The following is a 7,388-nucleotide window of genomic DNA, read 5'->3' as shown; positions in this document are numbered from 1 at the left end:
GATGATTTTGCCCAACTGCAGACTAATGTGTGTCCTGAGCACATTTAAGTTCGGCTAGGCTAAGCTATGGTGTTAGATAGGTTAGGTTCATTAAATGCATTTTCGACTTAAACCCACCATGAACTGAAAATATCAGGATGTAACCCTGTTGTTAAGTCTAGGAAGATCTCTAGTTTCACTGCCCTAAAAATCCTCTGTGGTTCACCTTTTCATACCTCCCTCCCCTTTAATCCCTGGCAACCACTCATCTTTTTATTGCCTCCATATTGCCTTTTCCAGAATGTCATATAAAGTTGAAACCATACAGTATATAACCTTTTCAGATTGGTTTCTTTCACTTTGTCTAACATGCATTTAAGTTTCCCCCATGTCTTTTCATGGCTTAATAGCTCATTTAATTTTAGCACGAAATACTATTCCATTGTCTGAATATACCACAGTTTATTTATCCATTCACCTACTGAAGACATCTTGGTTGCTTCCAAGTTTAGCAATTATGAATAAAGGTGTTATAGCCATTCATGTGCAGGTTTTTGTGTGGAAATAAGTTTTCAACTCATTTGGGTAGATACCAGGAGTGCAATTTCTGGATCATATGGTAAGAGTATGTTTAGTTTAGTAAGAAACTGCCCAACTGTCTTCCAAACTGGCTGCACCCTTTTGTATTATTACCAGCAATGAAAGAGTGTTCCGCTTGCTCTACATCTTTGCCAGCATTTGGTGCTGTGTTTTGGATTTTGGCCATTCTAATAGGTGTGTAATGGTATCTCATCGCTTTAATTTGTGTTTCCTTCATGCCACGTGATGTGGAACATATTTTTGTGTGCTTATTTACCATCTGTATGTCTTCTTGGGTAAGGTGTCTGTTCAGGTGTTTGACCCATCTTTTAATTGGGTTGTTTGTTTTCTTTTTTTCTTTTCTTTTTTTTAAAATATGGAATGCTTCACGAATTTGCGTGTCATCCTTGCGCAGGGGCCATGCTAATCTTCTCTGTATCATTCCAATTTTCGTATATGTGCTGCCGAAGCGAGCACTTTTTTTTTTAATAAATTTATTTATTTTTATTTATTTATTTTTGGCTGCATTGGGTCTTCATTGCTGCATGCAGGCTTTCTCTAGTTGCTGCAAGTGGGGGCTACTCTTCATTGTGGTGTGTGGGCTTCTTATTGTGGTGGCTCCTCTTGTTGTGGAGCACAGGCTCTAGGCACACGGGCTTCTGTAGTTGTGGCACGGGGGTTCAGTAGTTGCAGCTCGTGGGCTCTAGAGCGCAGGCTCAGCAGTTGTGGCACACGGGCTTAGTTGCTCTGCAGTATGTGGGATCTTCCTGGACCAGGGATTGAACCCATGTCCCCTGAATTGGCAGGCGGATTCTTAACCACTGCACCCCAGGAAGTCTCAGGTTTTTGGTTTTCTTATTATTGAGTTTTAAGAGTCATTTGTTTTCACAGAGCAAACATTTTTAATTTTAATGAAGGCCAGCTTATCAATTCTTTCACTTATGGATTGTGCTTTTGGTGTTGCATCATCACCATACCCAAGGTCATCTAGGTTTCCTCCTATATTATCTTCTAGGAGTTTGAGTTTTGTGTTTTACATTTAGTTCTCAAATCCATTTGGAGGTAATCTTTGTGAAAGGTATAATGTCTGTGTCTGGATTTGGGTTTTTTTGGGGGCTGGCATGTGAATGTCTAGTTGTTCTAGCACCATTTGTTGAAAAGGTTATCTTTGCTCCATTATATTGTCTCTGCTTTTTTTGTCAAAGATCAGTTAACTATACACACACACACACACACACACACACACACACATACATACATATACATATATGGGTTTATATCTGGGCTCTCTATTCCATTGATTTGTCTATTCTTCCACCAACACCACACTGTTTTGATTACTGTAGCTTTATCATAAGTCTTGAAGTTGCGTAGTATCAGTCTTCCAACTTTGTTCTCCTTCATTATTGTGTTGGCTATTCTGAGCCTTTTTCCTCTTTATATAAACTTGAGAATTAGTTTGTCAATATCCACAAAATAAGTTTTTGGGATTTTGATTTGGATTGTGTTGAATTTATGAATTAAATTCATGAATCCGTGAATCAAGTTGAACCTATAAATCTATATATCAACTAATATCTTAACAGTATTGAGTCTCCCTATCCTGAACATGGAATATCTCTCCATTTATTTAGTTCTTCTTTGATATCTTTCATCCGTTTTATAGTTTTCCTCAAGTCTTGTACATACCTTATTAGATTTGCCTATTTCATTGAGCACTAATGTAAATGGTTATATGTCTTTAATTGCAAATTTTACTTGTTCATTGCTGGTATATAGGAAGGCAATAGACTTTTGTGTATTAACCTTGTATCCTGCACTTTGCTATAAACTTTTATTAGTTCCAGGAGGGTTTTTTATTTTGTTCATTTGCTTGTTTTTGTCAATTCTTCCAGATTTTTTACACAATTATGTCATCTACAGATAAACACAAGTTTACTTCTTCCTTCTCAATCTGTGTATATTTTCTTTTCTTTCTGCATTTGCTAGGACTTCCAATATGATGTTGAAAAGCAAAGGTGGGAGGGGCAGACATCTTTGCCTTGTTCTTGATCTTAATGGGAAAACTTCAAACTTCTTCCCATTAGGTATGATATTAGCTGTAGGTTTTTGTAGATATTTTTTATCAAATTGAGGAAATTCCCCTCTAATCTCAGTTCCCTGAGAGTTTTTATCATGAATGGTGTTGGATTTTGTCAAATGCATTTTCTGCTGTATCCATTGATATCATTATGTGATTTTAATTCTTTAGCCTGTGATTACATTGATTTTTGCATATTGAAACAGTCTTGCATACCTGGGATAAATCTCACTTGGTTGTGCTGTATGATTATTTTAATACACTGCTGGATTGATTTGCTAATATTTTGTTGGGGATTTCTGCATCTATGTTCATGACAGATATTGGTCTGTCATTTTTTTGTACTGTCTTTTTTTTGGCGTTAAGGTAATGCTGGTCTCATTGTATGAGTTAGGAAATATTCTCTCTGATTCCATCCTCTGAAAAAGATTGTATAGAATTAGTGTAACTTCTTCCTTAAATGTTTGCTGAAATTCACCTGTGAACCCATCTGTGTCTGGTGCTTTCTGTTTTGGAAGATTAGTAGTTGTTGATTTTATAATACAATAGAAAGAGGCCTATTGAGATTTATCTATTTCTTGTGTGAGTTTTAGCAGATTGTGTCTTTCAGGGAATTGGTCCATTTCACCTAGGTTATCAAATTTGCAGGGACAGATTTGTTCATATTATTTCTTTATTATCCTTTTAATGTCCACAATCTGTAGTGATGTTTCCTCTTCCATTTCTGTAAAATAGTTTGTGTCCTCTCTTTTTTTCTTAGCCTGGCTAGAGGTTTATCAAATTTGTTTTTTTCTAAGAGCCAGCTTTTGGTTTGGTTGACTTCTCTCTATTGATTTCCTACCTCCAGTTTCATTGATTTCTGCTCTAATAATTATTATTTCTTTTTTTCCTGCTTCTTTGGATTTAATTTTCTCTTGTCCAACTTTCCTAAGGTGCATGATTTATTTAGACCTTCTTTTCTAATATATGCATTCAGTACTATAAGTTTCCTTTTAAGCAGTGCCTTTGCTGCATCCCATACATTTTTTAAAATTAATTTTTATTGGCGTATAGTTGATTTACAAAGTTGTGTTAGTTTCTGTTGTACAGCAAAGTGAATCATTTATACTTATACATATATTCACTTTTTTAGATTCTTTTCCCATAGAGGTCATTACAGAGTATTGAGTAGAGTTCCCTGTGCTATACAGTAGGCTCTTGTTGGTTATCTATTTTATATATAGTAGTGCATCCCATAAATTTTGATAAATTGTATTTTCATTTTCATTTAGTGAAAATATTTAAACATTTCTCTTGAGACTTCTTTGACTCATGTGTTATTAAGAATGTGTTGTTTAATCTCTGGGGATTTTCCAGCTATCTTTTTGTTATTGATTTCTATTTTGATTCCACTGTAGTCTGAGAGCAGACATTTATATGATCTCTACTTTTTAAATTTGTTAAGGTGTATTTTATGGCCCAGAATGTGTTCTATCTTGGTGAATGTTCCATGTGAGAAGAGTGTGTAATCTGCTGTTGTTCAATCAGGTAGTTTATAGATATCAATGATACTTAATTGATAGATGGTGCTGTTGAGTTCAACTATGTCCTTACTGATTTTTCTGCCTGCTGGATCTCTCCATTTCTGATAGAGGAGTGTTAAAGTCATCAATGATAATAGTGGATTCACTTATTTCTCCTTGCAGTTCTGATTTTTTGCCTCACATACTCTGATGTTTCAATGCACATGCAAATTAAATTGTCATGTCTTAGATTAGGTAAGTCTCCTTTCTATCTTTGACAACTTTCCTTGCTCTGAAGTCAGCTCTGCCTGAAATTAATATAGCTAGTCTCAGTTTCTTTATGATTAGTGTTAGAATGGTATATCTTTTTAAAGATTAACATTTAATCTATATGTGTCTTTATATTTAAAGTGGGCTTCTTGTAGACAACACAGTTGGGTCTTTTGTAAAAATCCAGTCTTACAATCTCTGTTAATCAGCATATGTATACCACTAATCTTTAAAGTGACTATTGATATAGTTGGGTTAATAGTTATAATATTTGTTTTTCTATTTTTTTTGTTCTTTGTCCCTATTTTTGTCTTCCACATTTTTTCTGTCATTTGTGGCTTTAATTGAACATTTTATGATTCCATTTTCTCTTTCCTAGCATATTAGTTATACTATTTTTTTTTAAGAGTTTGCTGTAGAGTTTGCAATATACGTTTACAACTAATCCCAAATCCAATTTCAAATAACACTGTACTGCTTCACAGGTACTATAAATACCTTATAATAACAAAATAATCCTAATTCCTCTCTTCTATCCCTTGCATCATTGCTGTCATTCATTTCACTTACACATAAGCATACACAAGCATATGTGTGTACACACACAAGCATACATAGACGAATAAGGTATTGCTCTTATTAACAAATTGTCATCTTTAGAACAATTAAGAAAAAAAAGTCTTTATTTTACATATTCCTTCTCTGATCTTCTTTCCTTATTGGATCCAATTTTCCGTCCTACATTATTTTCTTTCACTCTAAAGAACTTTTAACATTTACTGCAAGGCAGGTCTACTGGCAACATAGTTCAATTCTGTTTGTCCAAAAAGGCCTTTATCTCTCCTTCACTTTTGAAGGGTAATGCCACAGGGTACAGCATTTTAGTTTTGTGGGCTTTTTTCTCCCAACATTTTCATTTCACTATATTCTCTTCTTGTTCACCTGGTTACTGAGAAGTGTGTAATTCTTAACTTACCTACAGAAGAGTGAAAGGTATTTTTTCCTTCTGGCTTCCTTCAGGATTTTTTTCTCTATCTTTGATTTTTCTGTAGTTTGAAAATGATAGGCCTCAGTGAAGGTTTTTGTGTTTTGTTTTGTCTAGCATTTTTCCTTCTTGGTGTTCTCTGAGATTTCCTGGATCCATGGTTTGGTATCTGATATCAATTTTTGGGAAAATTTCAGTCATTATTGTTTCAAATATTTCTTCCGTTCCTTTCTCTTTTCTCCTTCTGGTATTCCCACCATGCTTATGTTACACCTTTCATAGGTGTCCCACAGTTCTTGGATTTTCTGCTTATTTTTTTTAGCCCTCCTCCCCTTTTTTCCCTCTTTTTCAGTTTCATGGGTTTCTATTGCAATATCATTAAGCTCAGATATTCTTTCCTCATCCATGTCTACTAGTCTACTAATAAGTCCATCAGAAGTATTCTTTATCTGTGTTACAGTGTTTTTGATCTCTAGTATCTATTTTGTTCTTTCCTAAACTTTAGGTATCTCTGCTTACATTGCCCACCTGTTCTTGTATGCTGTCTACTTTATCCATTAGAGCCCTTAACATAATAATCATGGTTTTAAAAATCCTAGTTAATAATTCTGACACCCTGTGATATCTAAGTCTGGGTTTTATGCTTGCTCTGTCTCTTAAAATTGTGGGGTTTTTTTTTTGTTTTTTTACTGTTCTTATTTAATTTTTTCTTGATAGCTGAGCATGATGTTCTGGGTAAGAGGAACTGTTGGAAACAGGCCTTTAGTAGTGTTGTGATAAGGTTTGGGAGGAGCAAAAACATTTTATTCCTATGATTATGTCTCCGACTTTTGGTGAGCCTGTGCTTCTGGACGGTGAACTTCACTCATGCTTTTTTTCTCCTCACCTCTTAGGTGGGACAGGATGGTAAATCGGGACTAGGGTTGGGTATTTCCCTTCCCCAGGGCAGTTAGGTTTTGGTCTGAAGGCCAGACCTTATTAAGGAGAACAGAATGCTCTGGCATATTTCTAAATGCTTCCTTTTCCCTTCCCCCCGACAGAACCATGACGGGATTTTTCTTTGACATTCATTTTGAGAATCCGATAGAGATCCCGGAGATAACACTCACAAGTGCAGCGTCTCCCCTCCCCTGTTGAATGAGTTCCCCTGGAAGTTTTAAGTCTGACTTGTCCACACTGAGCCTCCAGAAATTCATCAAACTATAGTTGAGGTGTCCCTACCCTGGCACTGGTTCCCAAGGAGATTGCTGCTCCAGTGAATTGTAATTCTCTATATTATCTGTTGGTCTGTCTAATTTTAGGAACAGTGGTTTTCCCTGTGACCTAACTTCTCTTAGGGACATAAGAAGAGTTGTTGATTTTTCAGTTTGTTCAGCTTTTTACTTGTTAGGATGGAATGGTGACTTCCAAGCTTCTTACATGCTGGACCAGAAACTGGAAGTCTCCCTCTTTTTAAAATGTGTTTGCTACTATAAATTTCCCATTTACCAGTATTTTAAGGTGGGAGATCATTGACTTGAGATCTTTTTATCGTAATATAGGTGTTTACTGCTATTAATTTCCCTGAAAATGGTGCTTTAGTGGCAGCCCATAAGTTTTGGTATGTTGCATTTTTATTTTCATATATCTCAAAGGATTTCCTAATTTATCTTGTGAACTTTCCCTTTGACTCATTGGTTATTTAAGAGTTCACTAAATTCTACATATTTTTGAATTTCTCAGTTTTGTCTTTATTTCATTCCATTGTGGTCAGAGAACATACCTTTTACGACTTTTAATATTTTTTCAATTTATTGAGGCTTTTTTATGGTCTGACATATGGTCTATCATGGAGAATGTTCCATGTGATCTTGAGAATTGTCTATTGTGTAAATGTTCTATAGATGTGTTAAGTAGTTGGTTTATAGTGCTGTTCAAGTCTTATTTCCCTGTGGATCTTCTAACTAGTTTTTCTATTCATTATTTAAAGGGGAGGCAGGGTCATGTCTCTGAC

The 7,388-nt window shown here is 35.3% G+C and overlaps 1 non-coding gene across 1 annotated transcript; it reads right to left on the bottom strand.

The window, feature by feature from the left end:
- Positions 1-928: 928 nt before the first annotated feature.
- Positions 929-1,035, bottom strand: LOC132435664 (U6 spliceosomal RNA). Its single transcript, XR_009521607.1, has one exon. It is a non-coding gene; the product is annotated as a U6 spliceosomal RNA (small nuclear RNA).
- Positions 1,036-7,388: the final 6,353 nt, after the last annotated feature.

This window comes from Delphinus delphis, chromosome 12 (assembly GCF_949987515.2).
Source record: "Delphinus delphis chromosome 12, mDelDel1.2, whole genome shotgun sequence".
Lineage (NCBI taxonomy): Eukaryota > Metazoa > Chordata > Mammalia > Artiodactyla > Delphinidae > Delphinus > Delphinus delphis.
This window is presented reverse-complemented; position numbering and strand designations above follow the sequence as displayed.